The following is a 26,271-nucleotide window of genomic DNA, read 5'->3' on the forward strand; positions in this document are numbered from 1 at the left end:
ATAATATATCCAGCAAAGATATCCTTTAGATATGAAGAAGGAATCAGGACCTTTCCAGACATATAGAAGCTAAGGGAATTTTCTAATACACGACCTGCACTACAAGAAATACTGAAGGAGGCGATTCAACCACCATCAACAGGGACAATTTGTGGCAACCGAAACATAAAAAGGGGGAGAGTAAAGGCCTGAACTGGAATGTGGGAATGGAGAAAGTAAGCGTACTAAAGAAACTGGAATACTCTAAATATCAAACTTTCTTCTACATAAACTTAAGGGTAACCACTCAAAAAATATCCAGAACTAATAGTAACAAGTGTTGGAGAGGCTGTGGAGAAAAAGGAACTCTCATACACTGTTGGTGGGAATGCAGACTGGTGCAGCCGCTATGGAAGGCAGTGTGGAGGTTCCTCAAGAAATTACGAATAGAATTACCATATGACCCAGCAATCGCTCTCCTGGGTATCTACCCCAAAAATATAAAAGCATTTCTCTATAGAGACACGTGTACGCCAATGTTCATTGCAGCTTTGTTTACGGTGGCCAAGACATGGAAACAACCAAAATGTCCTTCGATAGATGAATGGATAAAGAAGTTGTGGTACATATACACAATGGAATACTATTCGGCGTTAAGGAAAGATGATATAGGAGCATTTGTGACAACATGGATGGATCTCGAGAGAATAATGCTAAGTGAAACAAGTCAGACAGAAAAAGCAGAGAACCCTATGATTTCACTGATATGTGGTATATAAACCAAAAAGAACAAGACAAACAAATGAGAAACAAAAACTCATAGACACAGACAATAATTTAGTGGTTACCAGAGGGTAAGGGGGTGGAGGGTGCGTGATGAGGGTAAAGGGGATCAAATATATGGTGATGGAAGAACTGACTCTGGGTGGTGAACACACAATGGGATTTATAGACGATGTAATACAGAATTGTACACCTGAAATCTATGTAAATTTACTAACAATTGTCACCCCAATAAAATTAATTAAAAAAAAAATATCCAGAACTGAAATATATACTGTAATAAAAGAAGAAACAGAGGGAAACATCATAAAATACCACCACACAGAAATAATAGACAACAACAAAAAGGCAATGAAACAATTGAGACACAGCCTTACCAGAAAACTAAAGATAGAATGACAGGAAATCCTCACATATCAATAATCACCCTAAATGTAAATGGACTGAACTCACCAATAAAGAGACACAGAGTAGCAGATTGGATCAAAAAACTAAACCCAACCATATGCTGTCTACAAGAGACACATCTCAGCTACAAGGACAAACATAGACTCAAAGTGAAAGGGTGGAAATTGACACTCCAGGCAAATGGTACCCAGAGAAAATCAGGTGTAGCCATAATGATTTCCGATGAAACAGACTTCAGGGTGAAAAAGATAACAAGAGACAAATATGGACATTTCATAATGGTAAAGGGGACTATACAACAAAAAGACATAACAGTCATCAATATTTCTGCCCCCAATCAGGGAGCACCGAAATATACCAAGCAACTACTAACAGAACTAAAGGGAGAAATTGACCAAAACACAATTATACTAGGGGACTTAAATACATCATTGACAGCTATGGATAGATCATCCAAACAGAAGATAAATAACGAAATCGCAGCCCTAAATGACCAATTGGATGAATTGGACATAATTGACATATATAGAGCACTTCATCCTAAAACATCAGACTATACATTCTTTTCTAGTGTACATGGAGCATTCTCAAGGATAGACCATATATTGGGACACAAAATCAGCCTCAGCAAATTTAAGAAGATTGAAATCATACCAAGCATATTCTCTGATCACAAAGCTTTGAAATTGGATATCAACTGCAAAAAGAAAGCAGAAAAAAACACAAATACATGGAGATTAAACAACATAATTTTAAAGAACGACTGGGTCAAAGAAGAAATTAGAGGAGAGATCAAAAGATACATAGAAACAAATGACAATGAAAATACATCCTACCAAAATTTTTGGGATGCAGCGAAAGCAGTTTTAAGAGGGAAATTTATATCATTACAGGCCTATCTCAAGAAACAAGAAAAATCCCAAATAAATAACCTCATGTTACAACTTAAAAAACTAGAAAAAGAAGAACAAGCGAAACCGAAGGTCAGCAGAAGAAAGGAAATAACAAAAATCAGAGCAGAACTAAATGAAATAGAGAACAAAAAGACAATAGAAAAAATTAATGTGACAAAAAGCTGGTTCTTTGAAAAGATTAACAAAATCGACAAACCCTTGGCTAGACTCACTAAGATAAAAAGAGAGAAGACACTAATTAACAAAATCAGAAATGAAAAAGGGGAAGTTATAACGGACACCACAGAAATACAAAGGATTATCCAAGAATACTATGAAGGACTATATGCCACCAAATTTAATAACTTAGAAGAAATGGACAAGTTCTTAGAAACATATAGCCTTCCAAGGCTGAATCATGAAGAACTGGAAAATCTAAACAGGCCGATCACCAGTAACGAAATTGAATCAGTCATCAAAAACCTTCCCAAAATCAAAAGTCCTGGACCAGATGGCTTCACCAGTGAATTCTACCAAACCTTCAAAGAGGATCTAATACCAATCCTGCTCAAACTCTTCCAAAAAATTGAAGAAGAGTCAGTACTCCCTAACTCATTTTATGAAGCCAACATTACCCTGATACCAAAACCTGGTAAGGACAACACAAAAAAAGAAAACTACAGACCTATATCTCTGATGAATACAGATGCTAAAATTCTAAACAAAATTCTAGCAAATTGAATACAACAATGCATTAAAAAGATTATTCATCACGACCAATTGGGGTTCATCCCCGGGGCACAAGGATGGTTCAACATTTGCAAATCCATCAATGTGATACATCACATAAACAAAATAAAGGACAAAAATCATATGATTCTATCAATTGATGCAGAAACAGAATTTGATAAGATACAACATCCATTTATGATTAAAACACTTACTAAAATTGGTATAGAAGGAAAATACCTCAACATAATAAAGGACATATAAGACAAGCCCTCAGCTAATCTCTTAATTAATGGTGAAAAGCTGAAGCCCTTTGCTCTACGTTCAGGAACACGACAAGGTTGTCCCCTATCACCTCTGCTTTTCAACATAGTGTTGGAAGTCCTTGCCAGAGCAATCAGGCAAGAGAAAGAAATAAAAGGCATCCACATTGGGAATGAAGAAGTTAAATTGTCACTCTTTGCAGATGACATGATGCTATATATAGAAAACCCTAAAGACTCCACCAAAAAGCTATTAGAAACAATCAATGAATACAGTAAAGTTGCTGGCTACAAAATCAACGTACAAAAGTCCATTGCTTTCCTATATACCAACAATGAAATCACAGAAAAAGAAATACAAAAAACAATTCCTTTTGCAATTGCAGCAAAAAGAATAAAATACCTAGGAATAAACTTAACCAAGGATGTGAAGGATTTATATGCTGAGAACTATAGGACATTTTTGAAAGAAATTGAAGAAGACACAAAGAAATGGAAAGACATTCCGTGCTCATAGATTGAAAGAATCAACATAGTTAAAATGGCCATATTACCCAAAGCCATATACAGATTTAATGCAATCCCCATTAAAATCCCAATGGCATTTTTTAAAGAAATAGAACAAAAAATCATCAGATTTGTTTGGAACCACAAAAGACCCCAAATAGCCAAAGCAATATTGAAAAAAAAAGAACAATACTGGAGGTATCACACTCCCTGATTTTTGCTTGTACTACAGAGCTACAATAATCAAAACACCTTGGTATTGGCGGAAAAACAGACACATAGACCAATGGAATAGAATTGAGAACCCAGAAATAAAACCACATAAATATGGACAGATAATTTTTGACAAAGAAGCTAAAAAACATACAATGGAGGAAAGACAGCCTCTTCAATAAATGGTGCTGGCAGAATCAGATAGCTACGTGCAAAGGAATGAAACTGGACTGCTATCTGTCACCATGTACCAAAATTAATTCAAAATGGATCGAAGACTTAAGCATAAGACCTGCCACAATAAACTGCATTGAAGAAAACATAGGTACTAAACTTATGGACCTTGGGTTCAAAGAGCATTTTATGAATTTGACTCCAAAGGCAATGGAAGTAAAAACTAAAATAAACGAATTGGATTATATGAAACTGAAAAGCTTCTGCTCAGCAAAAGAAACTATTGACAAAATAATGAGGCAACCAACTGAATGGGAGAAGATTTTTGCAAACAGTGCCTCTGATAAGGGGCTAATATCCAAAACATACAAGGAACTCATGAAACTCAACAACAAAAAAACAAACAACCCAATTGAAAAATGGACAGAGGACCTGAAGAGACATTTGTCCAAAGAGGATATACAAATGGCAAATAGACATATGAAAAAATGCTCAACACCGCTAATCATCAGAGAAATGCAAATGAAAACCACAATGAGATATCACCTCACAGCAGTCAGAATGGCTTTCATCAACAAGTAAATAATAACAAGTGTTGGAGAGGCTGTGGAGAAAAAGGAACCCTCATACACTGTTGGTGGGAATGCATACTGGTGCAGCCACTATAAAAGGCAGTGTGGAGGTTTCTCAAGAAATTATGAATAGAATTACCATATGACCCAGCAATCCTGCTCCTGGGTATCTACCCAAAAAATGTGAAAGCATTTCTCTAGAGAGACACGTGTACTCCAATGTTCATTGCAGCTTTGTTTACGGTGGCCAAGACATGGAAACAACCAAAATGTCCTTCAATAGATGAATGGATAAAGAAGTGTGGTATATATACACAATGGAATACTATTCGGCGTTAAGGAAAGATAATATAGGAGCATTTGTGACAACATGGATGGATCTTGAGAGTATAATGCTAAGTGAAATAAGTCAGACAGAAAAAGCAGAGAACCCTATGATTTCACTGATATGTGGTATATAAACCAAAAAGAACAAGACAAACAAATGAGAAAGAAAAACTCATAGACACAGACAATAATTTAGTGGTTACCAGAGGGTAAGGGGGTTGGGAGGTGGATGATGAGGGTAAAGGGGATCAAATATATGGTGATGGAAGGAGAACTGACTCTGGGTGGTGAACACACAATGGGATTTATAGACGATGTAATACAGAATTGTACACCTGAAATCTATGTAAATTTACTAACAATTGTCACCCCAATAAATTTAATAAAAAAAGAAGGAAAAAAAAGATTAAAAAAAATAATAATAATAATAAAATGTGTGGGATATAGCCAAATCACTGCTAAGAAGAATATTTACAGTATTAAGTATATATTTATAAAAGAAAAAAGGTATCAAATAACTAATCTACCTTAATCCATTTTAATAAACTTGAAAAAGAACATTTCTTTTTTCAGTTTAATTCTTTTTTAAATTATAGGGGTGACAATTGTTAATGAAATTACACAATTTCAGGTATACAATTCTGTATTACATCATCTATAAACCCCATTGTGTGTTCACCACCCAGAGTCAGTTCTCCTTCCATCACCATATATTTGATCCCCCTTACCCTCGTCTCCCACCCCCTCCCCCCCTTACCCTCTGGTAACCACTAAACTATTGTCTGTGTCTATGAGTTTTTGTTTCTCATTTGTTTGTCTTGTTCTTTTTTTGTTTTTGGTTTATACACCACATATCAGTGAAATCATATGGTTCTCTGCTTTTTCTGTCTGACTTAATTCACTTAGCATTATACTCTCAAGATCCATCCATGTTGTCACAAATGTTCCTATATCATCTTTCCTTAACGCCGAATAGTATTCCATTGTATATATATACCACACTTGTTTATCCACTCATCTATCGAAGGACATTTTCGTTGTTTCCATGTCTTGGCCTCCATAAACAAAGCTGCAATGAACACTGGAGCTCACGTGTCTTTATGTAAAATGATTTCAAATTCTTTTGGTAGATACCCAGGAGCGGGATTGCTGGGTCATATGGTAATTCTATTTGTAATTTTTTGAGGAACCTCCACACTGCCTTCCATAGTGGCTGCACCAGTCTGCATTCCCACCAACAGTGTATGAGGGTTCCTTTTTCTCCACAGCCTCTCCAACACTTGTTACTATTTGTCTTGTTGATGATAGCCATTCTAACTGAGGTGAGGTGATATCTCATTGTGGTTTTTATTCGCATTTCTCTGATGATTAGTGATGTTGATCATTTTTTCATATGTCTATTTGCCATTTGTATATCCTCTTTGGAGAAATGTCTCTTCAGGTCCTCTGTCCATTTTTCAATTGGGTTGTTTGGTTTTTTTGTTGTTGAGTTTCATGAGTTCCTTGTATATTTTGGATATTAGCCCCTTATCAGAGGCACTGTTTGCAAAAATCTTCTCCCATTCAGTCGGTTGCCTCTTTATTTTGTTGATGGTTTCTTTTGCTGTGCAGAAACTTTTAAGTTTCATATAGTCCCATTTGTTTATTTTAGTTTTTTACTTCCATTGCCTTTGGAGTCAAATTCATAAAATGCTCTTTGAACCCAAGGTCCATAAGTTTAGTACCTATGTTTTCTTCAATGCAGTTTATTGTGGCAGGTCTTATGCTTAAGTCTTCGATCCATTTTGAATTAATTTTGGTACATGGTGACAGATAACAATCCAGTTTCATTCTTTTGCACATGGCTATCCAATTCTGCCAGCACCATTTATTGGAGAGGCTGTCTTTCCTTCGTTGTATGTTTTTAGCTTCTTTGTCAAAAATTATCTGTCCATATTTATGTGGTTTTATTTCTGGGTTCTCAATTCTATTCCATTGGTCTATGTGTCTGTTTTTCTGCCAATACCATGCTGTTTTGATTATTGTTGCCCTGTAGTACAAGCTAAAGTCAGGCAGTGTGATACCTCCAGCACCGTTCTTTTTTTTTTAATATTGCTTTGGCTATTCGGGGTCTTTTGTGGTTCCAAACAAATCTGATGATTTTTTGTTCTATTTCTTTATAAAATGACATTGGGATTTTGATGGGGATTGCATTAAATCTGTATATTGCTTTGGGTAATATGGCCATTTTAACTATGTTGATTCTTCCAATCCAGGAGCATGGAATGTCTTTCCATTTCTTTTTGTCTGAAAAAGAACATATTAAACCCAAAGCAAGTAGAAGAAAGGAAATAATAAAGCAAAAAGAAAACTGATTGAGCTGCTCTAAAGGGGGCCAGACAGCTCTGGCCATCCAAACACACCTCTGCCCAGCCATAGCTTGGGCCGCTGCATCTTGCTATATTTCAGCTGATGGTTGGGAATTAAGTGATCACCTGTGTCTCAATGGAAGAAATGAAGATGAATGCTGGCCAGATGCAGAGGCCTATAAAGACTGAATGGAACTCCCGCCCAGGCCACTGCAAGAAACGATATTTCACCCCAGATCGTGGACCTGCTACTACCAGCCTTGCAAGTGAAAAAACCCAGTCTCCAGAGAAAAAAGATCTATTCTTTTACTGAACTTCGGTTTGAAGAAGATGATTTTCTCCTGTGAATCCAGATGGTCTAAAGACATCATCGTCCTTTTCTCTTCTTGCCACTAGAGAGCACTGAGTCAGGAGCAAGTTTCTGTTCTCCCGAAAACTGTACACTTCTCTTCCTTGGTACCTATGCCCTATGGCAGGGTTTCAATCTTGTTAAGCGAACCCCCAGCCTATAAAAAGAATTTTTCAGGGATTGAGAGCATAGAGGCCCACCTGCTTGCTCATCCCACCCTGCCACCCACCCACTGCTCCCCTGCTTAGAAATCATAGTCTCCTTACCCTTGACCAGCAAGGTCCTTCAAACCAGGACTGACTGGATTGTCCTGTAGGGTTGTCTCACTTTCCAACTGAATAGAAATACCAGGACTAGCCGAAAAGCTTTCCAGCCTTAACCAGACTGATGCCAATTTCACGCCTGCCGCTACCAAAATAAGAATGAAAATAGGGTGGGCAATATCCATTGAGAATAGGTTGAGACTGGGCTTTTCCTGCATCTTCAAAGTCTGGAAAGAAGCTGAAAAAATCAGGCTGGCCTGATGAATGAAATACTTTTGCTTGGAAAATGTGATCCCTTAATTCTAAAAGAGTGATTCCAACAGGAATTGCTGAGACATCTGAGAACTAACTTATTGGAAGTCAGTTAGTAAGCAAAATGCCTCATTCCAAACTGGGCCTGGAGTAAGTTCTGTATCCAGAGCATTTCTTAGCTTTAGTTCCATGAGTTATTGTCTACCCTCACTCTTAGGGTGAGGATGCTGGCATCTGACACCCCACAGGTGTTCATCTGGACCGTGGTGGCACCTTGCAGCCTTCCACAGGGGCCCACCTGATTTCCATAAACAATGTAACCTTTCCCTTAGCTCTTTCACTGTTAGTGACATCTGGGAAATATTAACTTTCTTTTTGGCACAGAACCGTTGGGGCCACCCATGTGGATCACCCACAGCATCTTAGATGAATTAGAGATGAAAGGCAAGGCTTGGTCCAAGACATGGCACTAGGACCTCTCTGCGCATTGCTCCAGATAAAATGACAAGTTTCTCCAAATTCATTTACCTCTCCAATCTAGTAGACAGCTTTGTGGCCACTGCGAGTTTGATACCTACCTTGTGACAAACCCAGAAGCCCCTGCTGTTAATGTTCCCTATTCACACCCCACTTGCTCCTGTGTTAAAGCTCAAGGTGAATAATAAAATTTCACTTTTCTGGAAAAAAAAAAAAAGAAAGAAAAAAGAAAACTAATAAAACTAAAGACATAAAAACAATGGAGAAAAATCAATGAAATTTAAAACTGATTATTGAAAAAATAATTGTTAGATCTCTAGCCAGACCAATAAATACAAAAAAAAAGAGAGAAGATACAAACCACAAGTATCAGAAATAAAAAAGGAGTCATCGCCATAGACTCTACAGTTATTAAAAGTATACTAAGAAAATACTACCAAAGAAATCTTCATGCCAATTAATTGACAACTCAATGAAATGCATGATTTCTTTAAATATACAACCACCAAAACTCACTCAAGAAAATTAAATAACCTAAATAGTATGTATTCTGAAAACTATGAAATTCTTATAAAAGAAACCAAAGGTATAAATAAATATAGAGGTACATCAAGTTCATGAATTGGAAAACATGATACTATTAAGATGAGAATATTCACCAAGTCGATTTCTAGATTTAATACAATACCAATAAAAATCTCAGCTGATTTGGAATACTGACAAGTTAATTCAAAAATTTTTATGGAAAGACAAAGAACTAGAATAGCCAAAACAACTTTGCAAAACAAAACGAAGTTAGAGAACACATACTAACATATTTCAAAACTTACTATAAAGCTGTAGTAATAAAAAGTGTTGGCAAAAGTCTAGACACATAGTTCAATGTAACAGAATAATAGCACAGATTCACTCACACAAATAAGGACAACTGAATTTTGACAGAAGCACAAAGGCAATGTAGTTGGGGGGTGGATTGACTTTTCAAATAGTGGTGCTAGAACAAATAGACCTCTATATGCAAAACAAAAATTCAATCCACACCTCATATTATGCACAAAACTTAAAATGTATAGTAGACTGAAATGTAAAACCTAAAACTATAAACCTTCCAGAAGAAAACATAGGAGAAATTCTTTGTGATTTTGGATCAGGCAAGGATTTACCACACTAAAATCATGACCCATAAAAGAAAAAAAATTGATAAACTGGACTTCATTAAAGCCAGAACTTTTGCTCTGTGAAGACACTATTAAGAGAATAAAAGGATAAGCCTGAGACTGGGGAAAGATATTCTCAAATCGTGTATCTGACAAAAGAAAGTACTATCTGACAAGAAAAAAGAGGGACATGGTGGGGGGCGGAAGGAAGGGGTCAAAGAAGACCTAATTAAGTTAAATGTATATTATCTAAAAATGGAGCTTCAAAATATATTTTTAAAAATGGATAAAACTGATAAGAAGTGAACTCACATTCTATACATAGAACATAAAAGCCTTCCAAACTGAATAAGAAAATAAACAACAGCAATATAAAAAACAAACAAACAAAAAAAAACTGGGCAAAATATTTGAATAGATACTTCCATCAAAGAGGTAATACAAATGGTAAATTAGTGCATGGAAAAAAACTCAACATCATTAGTCATTAGAGAAATGCAAATTAAAAATCCACAATGAGAAAACTAAAACTTAAAAAAATACTAACAAAACCAAATATTAGTGAAAACACAGAACTACTGGAATATTCATACATTGCTGGTGAGAATGAAATGATACATCCATTTCAGAAAATATTTTGTCAATTTTCTATAAAGTTAAAACTACGTTAATTACTACATGACACAGTGATCACACTTCTAGGCATTTAACCAAGGGAAATTAAAACTGTGGTCACATCAAAACTTGTATACAAAAATATATTGTAAATTTTTAAAACTTCCTGTTTTTCTGTGTTTCAACATCCCCCCGCCCAGGCAACCAGGTGAACCAGGGCCATAAGGCTGGTCCCTGTCACAAGTTTCCCTTCTTGCCCTCCCCTGACTGTGACCTAGTGACATTCATATGCACCAATGAAATCCCTCAGCCTTCTGTTGTAAACTCCACTCTGACCCCCAATAAAAGCACTTGCACATGGGTTTTCACTCTCTGGACTCCCCACCTGATTGGCTCAGCTGACTCCTCTCATATGGTCCCCTGCTGCCTCTTCTAGGATCTGTGAGTATAATAATCTTTTAATTTCAAATGCCTCTCCAAGTGTAATTTCTGCAACCATGTTGGGGTGATCCTTAAAGATCCCATAAGGGGGACTTACTTCTCCATGTACAACACAAAAAGTGTATAGCGGGTGTCTTCATAATCACTCAAAACTGGAAACAACCCTCTTATCTTTCAACTGGCAAATAAAGAACAAATTACTAACACACCAATCAATGGCATAGGTGAATCTGAAACATATTAGCCAGACTCAAAAAACTATATATACCACATGATTACATTTATAGGCAAAACAGTACAAAGAATAGATCATGGTTGTGAAGGGTTAAGGTGGGAAGAAAAGTTGACTAAATAGGGGCAGCAAGATGAAATAATTTGGGGGTGATGGAACTCTCCTGTATCTTGATGATGGTAGTAGTTACAGGACTCTATTCATTTGTTAAAGTTCTTAGAACTATAGATCAAAAAAGAGTGAAGTTTATTGCATACAGATTAAACATAAAATTTTAAAAATATTTTTAAAGTTAAATTTTCAGTTTCTATTGTTCTCAGAAGATAGGTAACAGATGGAACTATTAACATAGTAACAACAAGAAATCTCTACAAATATGTATGGCCTAAGAAGAGGAAAAAGGCATAGCGAGACCCTTGGAGATTTCTTTTAATTTAAATAAGCATTTTCTATGTTAAATTTTGAAAGCACGTCAAATCTTTTTGTGGACGAATACTGTTCTTCCCTACCTTAACACCATTTGGATAGACAGCTGGCAAATTTTAGAGCTGTGAAACTCTTGGGTTCTTATCCAAAGGCAGTAATAAAAAAGGAACTATAAAAGTCCTACCCTATTTCTGAATGAAAGTTCTTTCTGCTTGTCTCTATTCATTCAAAAGCTCGAAAGAATTGCTAAACTGTTAACTTTCTCTCTTCTCCCAATTAGTGCCTGTTTTAGCAAAAGAACTTAAAGAGGAATGCTCAGTTGCGTTTGACATAAATATGAGTCTGTTTTCTGTCTTCCCACCCACTTTTCATGGAAAAGACAAAAGGGACAACAATAGACATGTAGGCTCCAGGTACTAATAAAAACACACACGAGCTCAAGCAGTCTTATTTTAAAGGTTAAAATAGCCACTTGTTAATCCATTATTTTCAAAATAGTCGGCAGTTTGTGTTCAATTAAATGGATTCTGTAAATAATTGCAGTTATAGTGTTTATTATTACATGAGTGTTTGTGAATTATAATTGCTCTTTCATTTGAATAAAATAATTTTAAAGTATCTCTATGGGATAGCAAAATTAGTTAGGATAATAAATTCATTTGTGATTCTGGCTCTGTTTGCTGGTTCTCTAGTAGTTCAATACTGATCTGAAAAACCTTAAATATGATTAGTGAATGTAAATAAGAAAATTGCTTACACTACTTGGAAATTGAAATAAAAAAGATCATTCACATGAAGATGGAAAGACAGCATATACCTATGTTTTATATGTGACCATAAGCAAAAAGAATACTGTACTATACATTGCTTATATTTTGACTTGCTATAAAATTCCTCCATCATGATAACAGACCATATAATTCAACAGAAAGTAGGCTATATAGTTAATATTTATTGAAACTTACTTTTTTTATTGTTTAGACAAAATGATGGTGGTTGATATATAAATGAAGCCACTTGCACTCCAGTAAAACCCTGATAAAAGGAGAGGGAAATGAACAAACAAACCAACAAAAAACCTTGTGTAAAATATAGGCCTCCATCATTGCAAAGTTAATGAAATGAGAGATCTATCCAAATCCATCTGTCCTGGCTGCAGTTTGGCACCTCTAGTAACAGTTTTATACTCCAATTCAAACATCAAGGGAGCTTCAAAGACAGAAGCAGGAATTCCAAGATTATAATATGATATGAATTTGGGGATCAGGGCAGGGGGTGGATTTCATCAGCCAGAGCCAAGAAGAATGGTTCAGCAGACTACTGGAGGAGAGGGGAGATGGGCCCTTTCCTTCTATGTTGCTACTTTTGAGGAATGGGATTGCCTAATGCCTGGCGTTTCCCCCACGGGGCCTCACCCCTCCTGCCCATGTTTCCCCAAGATAATGATGACCTCCACCACCACCAGACAGTAATTTCAGCCTACCACCCACCCCCACTATCTGCCTTGTCTAAATTGAGGCTGGGCAGAGGATGGGAGCCAATTGCCGACTGTTTGTGATACTCAAATTCACATTGTTGCTGTGTTTTCCTCTATTTGAAAGACAGAAAGAATGCAAACTTTTTTTGAGAGACAAATCTGATGAGGAAAGTACGTAATGCATCAGAGCTCTTGTAGTTGCCTGAAACGTCCATGCAAGAAGTTTACTATGTGTTAATGAATTACTAAATGAAAGAAGACGTAGTGATTGCTTATTTTCTTCCAGCTACTTGTCCCTAAAAACACTACACAAGTGCCCCTACACTCAGACACACACACACACATACACACACTACCCACTTCTGGAAAAGTTTCTGCATTAAGAATGAAATTTGAATGTCTGTTCTTGGTTAATTACGTAGACAACATTCAAATTTTTGTATTGCTCTTTCCACTGTATGAATATGATCTTAGTGAGTAAATCATTAAACAGTGTAAAGGAGGTACCAGGTCTGAAGCACTGTGCTAAGCACCAGACAGGAGTTCATATTGCAGCAGGGGAGACGGCCCTCCACAAAGAATTACACACACAGTTTACTGAATTATTGTCATGACAGTGCTAAAGCACAGTGTGTAATGAAGCCTTGGCTTTCATCCCCTGTCACATCAAAGTGGGTCTTTTTTCTCATGTATAATCGATTTACACCCATAAAGCACATGCAGGAGGAAAAAAATCCTATGGTTTCAGATATATTCCCAACACTCGTTTTATAAAAGCATCAATGTCCCATGAGCGACGTAGTAGGTATGTGAACACTGCTTCAAGGCTCACTTTTCTTTGAGGGCAGATTGCAGCTGTTGAGCAACTATGGCAGACGTGTGAAAACAAACCCTCCAGCTCTCATGGACTTTTTCTTCTAAGCTTATTCTTGGAAATGCCTCTTTCTGCCCCGGATAAAATAGAAATGCTGTCTTCTGTTCCAAATAACAGGATAAGAGCAATACAATATTTCTAAGGTTAAGTCTGCTATGATCTAGTTTGAGAGTTCATCTAACCCATAGACGGAGAACTAAGAAAACAACAACTAAAAACGTCTGACAGCTGGGACTTCATTTGAGTTTCTGAAAGTATGCCTATTAGGCAGAGCACCTAGCACATCCACAGAATATCAATAGAGCCATTAAATCCAAGAAGTAAAAATTCTGCATAGCAGCACAGAAAAGGAATCTTTCCAGAGAATATAAGCTCCACTACCATGGGTCTTTGCTAAATTGCTTCCTGAGTTTTGCAGATAAGGCTCTCCAAACTTGAGAACTTTTTATCATCAGTGACTATCTGAATTTTTCTTTCTTTTCCTTCAGGCATACCAACACACTGAGACAGTGTTACAGTCAACACATCTGTTCACAAGGCAGAAGAAGCAATCAGAGAGACAAACCTAACTAGAAGAAACTGCACTTTTACATAATTACCCAGGTTTTGAAATGGTGTAAATTTTACGATATCCATCTTATAGATTTATATTGCTGCATGGCATGTCACCTTGAATTATTGCTAGATTAATAAAACCACAAGGCCAGGTTTAAGTGGAAGGTTTATAAAAAGTGTTTATGACAGGATCAATCAGACTTCAGGCAGGATTAAACTTAAACTTTTTACGGCTTGGGATTGAATTGCTTAATGAACCAATCAACACTTTATTTTCTGCCTTCAGCCATACATTTTAAAAAATGATTCTCAACTATTAATCATCAGTTTAGACTCCCATAGGTACTGAACCTAACCCTTCGTGAAGAAAAGCTATACTCTGTGTCTCAAAGGAAAAAAGATCAGAGAAAAACATCAGCCTGACTTTTCAAACATGTTCATGGGATGAGAAGCATCATTTTCTATATGATACACTTTTAGGACCAAAACTCTAGTTTGGTCATGAGAATGTTCACATCCCCAAAGATAAAGTTTGAGTTGCCACTAATTGCTTTCTTTAAGGCAGATCAAAAGCAATTAGCAGGATATTCCCTAATCAGCACTTTTAGAAGTACACTGTTTCTGGCAACTAAAAGTACCCAAATGGTAGAGGGTAATATTTGAGGACCTAACCACAAATAGTCTTTTAAAAGTATTTCGCAGATTGAGAAACTTATCACTCTAAAATCCAGAGGAAAGGAAGAGTAATTTTTTAAAAAAATATTTTAAAGAATAATACATGGCATATGGCAGGACTATAACATGCCTTCTGATTATATGGATTTGGGCAAACAATAGGATAAATAATGTTCCTTAAAATGAGTTATCTGCATACTGTAATGGTAGCAAAACTATCCTATACAAAAATGTTTAACCTATTTCACATCAGTTGCATAAAGCATTCCTCAAGTATTTTAAATGCAGTATATAGAAAATCATGAAAATTCTCAAAAATTAAAATTTTGTAAATATCAAATCAGCATCTTGTAATAAATGGGCTATTGTTATATTTACAGAGGATTTTAATTACAACGTTGGCTTCACAATACCATATAATTTTATCTTCACAATATAAGGGAATTAAAGCTCAACAAGGTCACGTCACTCATCCAAGACCCCAAAGATAGTAAATGGCAGAGCTGAGACTTGAGCACATATCTTTGTACTATAAAAATCTCAGAGGTTTTGTACCATATTCAATATTTCCTATTGCTTAGAGCTTATTGATTTGTTACTTGAGAAGCTGTGCTTAGCCTCAGTTGCTAAGTAAGTGAATGTTCTTTATCTACCCAGCTTTTTATGTGGCTTAGAGCACTGGGCTTGGGAGTCAAAAAAATAAACACTCTCTGATCTTATTTCTACAATTTACTATTCATGGGCTACGTACCTTTCCTTTCTGAACTTCTGTTTCTGCATATATAACAAAAATCCATAAAATGTAAAAACAATTCACAAAATATATATGAGTCTAATGAGACGACTGCTAAAGAAGCTCAAAATGTGTTAGAAATATTAAACCTACATTATTTGCATCTAATTCATTTCTGTCTCTTCAGAAGCATCTAATACCACATTTTGTTTACAGCTGGTACTTAACAAATGCTTCTCACTATGCCCGAGTTTCCACACACAAGAGCATCTAAACTTAAATTCAATCAAACAATTAGATATTTTGAATAATGGTTGAATTCAATTACCATTATGCTGCTTGAATAACCAGAATGAATGTACTGACTACGATCAGTAACACAGGTTCTAGTAACAAAGAAGCTTCTCATTTATCTAAAATGTACTAAAAGCCTGAAGAAATAACTGGGCCATTCAGACACTTAAATAATTTTCTCTGCGGGGGAATTTTTTTAAGCCAAGAAAGGATAAAGCCAAAATATGAACTCAAGATATGAAAGTATAGAAGAAAACATGAATTTGAAAAGTTCTAGAAATGTGAGGAATAAAAAAAAATTATAGCATCCATAGCAGAAGTAAACATTTAAGGTTTTACTTTGTGTCAGGCATCCTGCTGAGTCAGTTTCAATTATGATCTCATTTAAACCTCACATCATCCCTGTAGGATAAGTAGTAGTATCATAATTCCCATTTCAGAGCTGATGTTTCCAAAGGTAAAACAATTTGTTTATGGGAACACAGCTAGAGGGGGCAGAGATGATACCTAACCCATTTCTATGCACCACACACTAGAGAAAATGGTTTCCTTCCCCTTGCTGCCCCCATCCCCCTCTCTCCAGTCCTCTATTTCCTTCTCTGACTCTAGGTTCCTATGGAGTTCGGGTTTTACACATTTCTTCATCCTAGCGTTCTCTTTAGAAATTGTTTTATTACTATATTTTAGTATTATACATATTATATATTAGATATATACCTAGTATATATCCACATGATATACTGGATATATGTTGGATACTATATATATAACATCCGTTATTATCAACATTTTTTAAACTTCTTTGACTCATCCAGTTTAAAATGAACAGAGTAATAAAGAACTAAAAAAGCAATTGTCCTTGCCCCAGTCTACATAAATATCCTCATTCCATCATGATTTGAGGAAAGAATAGATAATGACTTATCATTCTTTCATGAACTGAATAGTTAAGTCCCATTGATCCAGGTACATGAGAAGCCAGACACAGGCCAAATCTGTTTATAGGGAAAGTCTATGCAGACATATCAATTACCCGCACCTACATTCAGTTCTTCAAACATGCCAACCTCTTTTTTGCCTCAAAACACTTGACTCTTCTAGAAGCTTCTGTCTTCAACTTCTAGAACTTAGTTTAAATGTTACAGCCTCGGAAAGGTCTTCCCTGACTTTGCTGTCTAAAAGGATTTCCCCCATTATTTTCTCTCTCAGCACAATGTTTGTTCTCAGTGTAACTTTTCACAATTTGTAATTGCTTCAAATATTCACCCCTTCACTTTTTATTGTCCTTTAAGAGATACTGAAGGACTGAAAATTTTTCATTCAAAATGCTGTGCAACCATAACCTCTATCTAGTTCCAAAACAGTTCTATCACTCGGTAGTAAAACCCCCTGAAAATTCAGTAGATTCTCCCCGTTCCTCGTTCCCCCTAACCCCTGGCAACCATCAATCTGCATTCAGGCATTCATTCTGTATAGTTCTATTTCAGATATTTTATATAAATGGAGTCAACAATATGTGACTTTTTGTGTCTAATTTCTTTCACTTAGCATAATGTTTCGGAGGTTCATCCACATTGTAGCATGTTAAATAATAATCCATTAGATGTACATACCACAATTTGTTTATCCATTTATTCACTAATGGACAATTGTGCTATTTCCATCTTTTGACTATTGTGAATAATTACAGTCATGTTTTATTTTTTAAAAAAAATAAGTATCTTAGAGACATGCATTGAAGTATTTCCAGGTTAAATGACAGGTTATCTAGATTTTACTTCAAAACACCTAGTCAAGGTGACTCCAGAAACATGGCAGCATGAGAGGGGTCCCCCTTGATCTCTCCCACTGAAGTTACAACAAACTTAACAGCTGTAATTCAACAAATAATTCCCTGCACAACACACAAAAACATCTGGGAGATCCAAACATCAAAAAATATAAAGGTGGGTGAATTGGGTGAACAGGGGAGGAAGGAAGAAAGAAGAGCAGAGATGGGGCAAAGATGCATCCCAGAGATGACTGTGGTCTGGGGAGAGGGGAGGATTGAGACTGCAGGTACACTCTCTGTGGCCCCAAGCATTCCTGCCTGAGTGACCAGCATATAAGATGGCTGAACCCAGTGGTGCAGAGATCTTGGGGCAAAGTCCAAAATCAAAAGTGTGACAACTATGGTCTAACTGCCCTCACTACCAGGCAGAAAACAAAGCCATGGAGTCTGGCTTGCCCCTCTTTCCACCCCTCCTCCCCCCAAGAGCTTACCTCCCGTGCACACTCCCAGTGCTAGCAGCGGGCCCCAGTGTTGGGTTAAAGAGCAGAATATCTAAAGCCCTCAGAACTGGAGAAACCCACAGTTCCTGAGAGGCAGATGCACACTTGGGCTAATTTCAGTGACAAGAGAGGAGCTACAGGGGTGAGGCAACTGTGATCTGGCAGCACCATTACTTGGAGGAGAACAAAACCACAAACATACCAGCAGCCTCTCCCAGCCCACCTCAACCCCAACTTTCACAGCTGATCCCAGACGGGACACCCAGAGCTGATGAGGTGCACAGCTCTGCATCTGTCTGAATTTGCAAAGGTGAATGGAGATACGATGCATGCTTAAGAAAAAGGACTACTGTATATATGAAACTTTCTTTTACATAAACTTAATGCTAATCAGTCAAAAAATAAATAAAGTCCAGAAGAGATACGTATAAAATTAAAGAGGAAAAAAATAATAGAATACCACCAAACTAAAGGAACAGACAGAAACACAAAAGCAAAGAAACAATGGAGACACAGAGCTACCAGAAAACAAAAGATAAAATGGCTACCAGAAATCCTCATATATCAATAATCACCCTAAATGAAAATGGACTGAACTCACTAATAAAAAGTTACAGAGTAGCAGACTGGATCAAAAAACAAAACCCAACCATATGCTGCCTCCAAAAAATGCATCTCAGCTACAAGGACAAATATAGACTCAATGTGAAAGGGTGGAAATCAATATTCCAAGCAAATGGCATCCAGAGAAAAGCAGGTATAGTCATAATTTTATCTGACGAAACAAACTTCAGGATAAAAAAAGGTAATAAGAGACAAAGATGGACATTTCACAATGAAAGAAGACAATACATCAAGAAGACATAACACTTACCAATATATATGCTCCCAATCAGAAAGCAACAAAATATACAAAGCAACTACTAATAGAATGAACTAAAGGGAAAAACTGACAAAAACACAATTATAGTAGGGGACCAAAATATGCCATTAACAGCTATGGATAGATCATCCAAACAGAAAATCAGTAAGGAAATATGAGCCTTCAATGACACATTAGACCAAATGGACATAATTGACATTTATAGAGGATTTCATCCTCATCCAGAACATCAGATTATGCATTATTTTCTAGTGCACTTGGAACATTCTCAAGGATAGACCATATGCTGAGACACAAAACTAGCATCAGCAAATTTAAGAAGACTGAAATCATTCCAAGCATATTCTCTGACCACAATGGTTTGAAATTGGAGAATAACTGCAAAAAAGAAAGTGGGAAAACCCATAAATAACTGTTGATTAAACAACATGCTACCAAAGAGCAACTGGGTCAAAAAAGAAATAAAAGGAAAAATCAAAAGATACATAAAAACAAATGACAATGAAAATACATCGTATCAAAAAAACTGGGATGCAGCAAAAGGACTAGTAAGAGGGAAATTTATATCATCTCAGGCATCTCTTAAGAAACAAGAAAAATCACAAATAAGCAACCAAACATTACATTTTAAAAAACTAAAAATGAACAAAAGAAACCCAAAGTCAACAGAAGGAAAGAAATAATAAAAGTTAGAGCAGAGTTAAATAAAATGCAGAACAAAAAAAAATAGAAAAAAATTAATGCAACAAAGAGCTGGTTCTTTGAAAAGATTAATAAAATTGGCAAACCCCTATCTAGACTCACTAAGGAAAAAAGAGATAAGACACAAATAAACAAATCAGAAATGAAAAAGGTGAACTTACCATGGTTACCACAGAAATGCAAGAATACTATGAAGGATGATTTGCCACCAAATTCAACAACCTAGAAGACATGGACAAGTTCTTAGAAACAAACAATCTTCCTAGGCTGAATCACAAATAACTGGAAAATCTAAATAGATGGATCAACAGTAAGGAAATTGAAACAATCATCCAAAACCTCCCCAAAAGCAAAAGTCTAGAACCAGATGGCATCACTAGTGAATTCTAACAAACATTCAAAGATGATTTAATATCTGTCTTACTCAAATTTTTACAAAAATTTGAAGAAGAGGCAATACTTCCTAACTCATTTTATGAAGCCAATGTTACCCTGATATCAAAACCTGATAAGGATAACACAAGGAAAGGAAACTACAGACCAATATCTCTAATGAATGAGACACAAAAATCCTAAACAAAATACTAGCAAGTAGAATACAAAAATACATTAAAAAGATATACAAAGGGTGCCAAAAAAATGTATACACATTTTAAGAAAGGAAAAGACTGTATTAAAATTGTAATATTCAATGTCTACCAATAACAAAATATCAATACAAGTCATATGTATACATTTTTTGGCACCCCCGGTAGTTCACAATCAAGTGGGGTTCATTCCAGGGGCACAAGGATGGTTCAACATATGCAAATTGATCAATTTTATTCACCATACAAAAAAATAAAGGATAAAAATCATATGATCATATCAATAGATGCAGAAAAGTCATCTGACAAGACACAACATCCATTTATGATTAAAATACTTAATAAAATGGTTTAGAAGAAAAGAACATCAACATTAAAAAGGCCATATATTATAAACCTTTAGCTAATACAAGGTCTGACAATTAAGTTTACAAACTTGTTGCAAAGATGTTGCTAACCTTTTTTAATATCAGAGGGATTATTCATTTTGAATTGGTACCAACTGGACAAACAGTTAACCAAGTTTACTATTTGGAGCTGCTGCAAAGGCTGCATGGAAAGGTTAGATGACCTGAACTTTTTACCAACATTCTTAGCTCTTGCATCACAACAATGCACCAGCTCACATGGCACTGTCTGCGAGGGAGTTTTTAGCCAGTAAACAAATCACTGTATTGGAACACCCTCCCTACTCACCTTATCTGGCCCCCAATGACTTCTTTCTTTACCTAAAGATAAAGGAAGACATTTTGATGACATTCAGGACATAAAGGGTAATACGATGACAGCTCTGATGGCCATTCCAGAAAAAACAGTTCTAAAATTTCTTTGAAGGGTGGACTAGGCACTGAAATCAGTGCATAACTTCCCAGGGGGAGTACTTGGAAGGTGACTGTAGTGATATTCAGCAATAAGGTATGTAGCACTTTTTCTAGGATGAGTTGGCCAATGTAATTGTCAGACCTTGTATCATACTTAATTGTGAAAAATTGAAAGCTTTTCCTCTATGATCAGAACACAACAGGAATGTCCTCACTCACCACTGTCATTCAATATAGTATTTGAAGTCCTAGCCAGAGCAATCAGGCAAGAGAAAGAAATAAAAGTTTTCCAAATCAGGAACAAGGAAGTCAAATTGTCACTTTTACAGAGGACATGATTCTTTATACAGAAAACTCTAAAGACTCTACACACAAAAAAAAACTATGAGAAACAAGAAACAAATACAGTAAAGTTGCAGGATTTAAAAAAAAAAATCAATCTACAAAAATTCATTGTGTTCCTGTATACTAACAATAAAATTTCAGGAAAAAAATTTTACAAAATTCATTTTGCAGTTACAGCAAAAGAATAAAAAACCTAGGAATAAACTTAGCACAGGATATGAAGGACCTACACACTGAAAACTGTAAAACTTTATTAAAAGAAATTGAAGAAGACACAAAGAAATGGGAAGATATTTCATGTTCATGGATTGGAAGAATCAACATAGTTATAATGGCCGTATTACCCAAAGCAATATACAGACTTAATGCAATCCCCACTAAAATATCAAAGGCATTTTTAAAGAACTAAAACAAAAAGTCATAAGATTTGTATGGAATCATAAAGACCCCGAATAGCCAAAGCAATCCTAAGAAAAAAGAACAAGGCTGGAGGTATCACATCCCTGACTTCAATTTATACTACAAAGTGACAATAATCAAAACAGCATGGTATTGGCAGAAAAACAGACATGCAGGTCAATGGAATAGAATTGAAAACCCAGAAATAAACCTACATAAATGGGCAGATAATTTTGAACAAAGAAGCCAATAATATACAATGGAGAAAAGAAAGCCTCTTCAATAAATGGTGCTGGGAGAATTGGAAAGCCAAGTGCAAAAGAATGAAACTAGACTGCTATCTGTCACCATGTACCAAAATTAACTCAAAATGGATCAAAGACCTAAATATAAGACCTGAAACAATAAATTTCATAGAAGAAAACATAGGTACTAAACTTATGTACCTTGGACTCAGGCTCAGAGGATTTTATGAATTTAACCTCAAAGGCCAGGGAAATAAAAGAAAAAAATAAATGAATGGCACTACATCAAACTAAAAAGCTGCATGGCTAAAGAAGTCATCAACTAAACAAAGAGGCAACCAATCAAATGGGAGAAGATATTTGCAAACAACCCCTCTGATAAGGGACTAATATACAAAATATATAAAGAACTCATACAGCTCAACAGCAAAAAAACAATCCAATTAAAAAATGGGCAGAGAAGCTAGACAGACACTTCTACCAAGATACAGAAACGGCCAACAGATACATGAAAAATGCTCAACTTCACTAGCTATTAGGGAAATGCAAATCAAAACACAATGAGATATCACCTGACACCTGTTAGAACAGCTACAAGTATAAAATAAGTATTATAATAACAAGTGTTGGAGAGGCTGTGAAGAAAAAGGAACCTTCATACATAATTGGTGGGAATGTAGATTGATGCAGCTGCTATGGAAAACCATATATATGTAGGTTCCACAAAAAATTAAAAATAGAATTTCCATATGACCCAGCAATCCCTCTTTAGGTATCTACCCAAAAAATCTGAAAACATTTATCCATAAAGATATCTGTACCCCTATGTTCACTGTAGCATTTTTCACAGTGGCCAAGACATGGAAACAAAAGTGGCCTTCGATATATGATTGGATAAAGAAGATGTGGTACATATATACAATGGAATACTACTCTGCCATAAGAAAAGATGAAATACTGCCATTTGCGGCAACATGGATGAATTTTGGCATTATCATGCTAAGTGAAATAAGACAGAAAAAGTCAAGAACCACATGACTTCAGTCATATGTGGGATATAAACCTGAGAACAATAAATGAACAAGACAAACAAACAAGTAAACAAACAAATCATAGACACAGACAATAGTTTAGTGATTATCAGAGGGTAAGGGGAAAGGGGGCTGAAGAGGGTAAAGGAGTCAAATATATGGTAATGGAAGGAGTACTGACTCTAGGTGGTGAACATACAATGTGATATATAGATGATGTATTATAGAATTGTACACTTAAAGCCAATGAAATTTCACTAACCAATGTTACCCCAGTTAATTTGATAAAAATAAAAAATAGAAAGGTAAAAATTAAAAATTGAAGAAAACAAAAAGTAGCCAAAAAAATTAAACTTAGACATAGGTGAAACAAGACTGGAAAAAATTGTTGAAGCCAAGAGATAAGCAGAAGGCATTTGTTATATTATTCTCTCCACTTTTATATGATTGAAGAACCTCATAATTAAGAGGTTGGTTTTTTTTTAAAGGCTTGGGAAACAGAGCATCTGAATTAGACTGGTTTGTTTTGATAAAACTAATAATATATTCTACTAGTATTCCCTCTTACCCCACCCACTCAAAATGCCATATATGCAGAATGGGTGGCATGGCTAGCCTGGGGAAGAGAATATTCTGCAAAGTTACTAAAATGCTGATGAGAGCCTAATGGGGAAAATACAATAAAATTTCCTCTCCACTCACAAAACCTCTCCACGAAGGAAAAGAGTTAAAAAAAACAATTTGATCACTGAATAAGCATTAAGCCAGAATGTGATGCACACCAGAGGCAATCTGCCAAAAGACTGCAAAGATACATAGAAATCTCACCCTTCATATAGCCAAACGGAGGCAACCCATTACAGACAAGTTCTCAAGAGAAACATAATCAGTCCTCAGGAGGATTTGGCAGCACCATTTGTGACATATAGTTCATCCAAAATTCACTTGGTAGTTGAGGTACCATTTGCATTAGGTTATTGGTTGTATCCAACAGAAAAATAAACTTTTTATATGTTTATGACAAGAGGTAGTTTTGCAACTTGGTGGGAGGGAATCCCAAAGCTAGGCTCCTACGCTCTCTGAAACTGGGACGTAAGGGCAGCATCTTCCTTAATTACATTTCAAAGATATAGTTCTCAGATCCTGGCTAGAGACATATTTAGCTTTTTTAAAAATATGCATACATTTCAAAGAAAGAATGAAGTTATAAGTTTGCTAAAGTAAATGTTCTAACAAAAGTGTGGACGGGGTCTTCCCTTATTTTCAAAATTAAGAGACTGAAGCCTATTTTTCCATTTGTATTTGCTACTACAAGCCCTTGTGGTAGAAAAAGACATAAGAAACAAGAGATTATTTCATTGTAAATCACCACTGTAATGCTTTGTTCCCAAAATATGTGTGATATCAGCTTATGTAAAAGAATATATTCAAGATCAAGAAATAAATCTGCATTTTATGTTCCATGCAGAGGACAAAGTCCACTGAAGCAGATCTTCTCAGACTTTAATGTGCCTTTGAATCAGCTGGAGATCTCATTAAAACACAGATTCTGACTCAATAGGTCTGGGGTGGGGTCTGAGATTCTGCACATTCAACAAGCTTTTAGGCAAAGCTCATGCTGCTGATCTACTATCACTATGCACTGGGTATCAAGACTCTGTACCAGAGTCTGTACAAGTTTAGTCCCCAAACCAGCAGCATCACCAGGGAGCTTGTTAGAAATTCAGGTTCCTAGGCTAGACTACTGAATCAGAAACTAATATTCTGAATTTATATCCTGAAATGGAACAAGCCCTTCTGGCCATTCTGGTGCATGCTACAATGTAATAACTCCTGTTGTATGCAGATTGATCATTCTCAAATGTAGATGAACATTGGAAACACCTGGGAAGTTTTAAAAACTAAAACCTGCATCCACCCCAGATATCCTGATTTAATTGGCATGGGGCAAGACCTAATAGTTTTTAAATGTCCCGGGTAATTATAATATGCAGCAAAGTTTGAGAACCACTGAACTAGAACATAAGTGCCACACAAGCAGGAATTTGGTCATTGCTGAATCCCATGTGCTAAGAACAATGTCTGGCACTAGCTGACATCCCATAAATATTTATTGAATGAATAAAAGGATCAGCAGAGAAACAACCCCGAGTTATTATAAAAACATTTTGCTCTGTGATATACAGAGAAATTATCATATTTGTCATCCTACTCCCCAATGGGAAATCTGTTCTCAGCTCAGAACATAATGTAGACGTGACCTTTCCCACGAAAATACATTTGAAATACCCCTCATCATCACAGCAATGTTTTGGGGCCAGAAAACATAGACACAAAGCTTGCAGATTGGGGGGAAAAAAAAGAATCAAAATGAAAACTAAATATAACTAATGAAATAAATAAAGCGTGAAGTTGGCAAGTTGTAGACAGAGTATTGAAGGAGACGTGATGCTATAGTATAGGAACAAATAAAGGCTTAGGACCTGGAATTCTGAATAATTGCTTTGGCAGAGGATAGCATGGGATTCTAGACCTAAACAAAATAGAAAATATCTTTTAGACAGCCATGTATAAAGTTCCTAAGTGGGAAAAAAAATGATATGAAAACCCCACAGCACAGTATTCATAGTTTTTGTACATAAAGCATTTACTGAGTTAATATATGGCAAAATACATAATTTTACAAGGAAGATTCAATCATAGTCAACCTTGAAACAGATTATTACTGCAACATTAACAATTCACTGCACTATATGGAAAGAAGACATGTCCATTTTTGTTGGAATATACAAAAAAAAAAAAAGGCAAGCAAGGAATATGAGACAATCACTTCTTGACGTCAAACTCTGCACTAACTCATTACCCCATATACCCTTCCGGTCTGTGGGGACGGAGTCCCAGAGAGCAGTTTCCAGGCTCTCAGCCTCACGTGGAAAGGTGCTGACTGGGGTGTTAGATGGCCATCAGCTGT

The sequence above is a fragment of the Rhinolophus hipposideros genome (assembly GCF_964194185.1).
Source record: "Rhinolophus hipposideros genome assembly, chromosome: 5".
NCBI lineage: Eukaryota > Metazoa > Chordata > Mammalia > Chiroptera > Rhinolophidae > Rhinolophus > Rhinolophus hipposideros.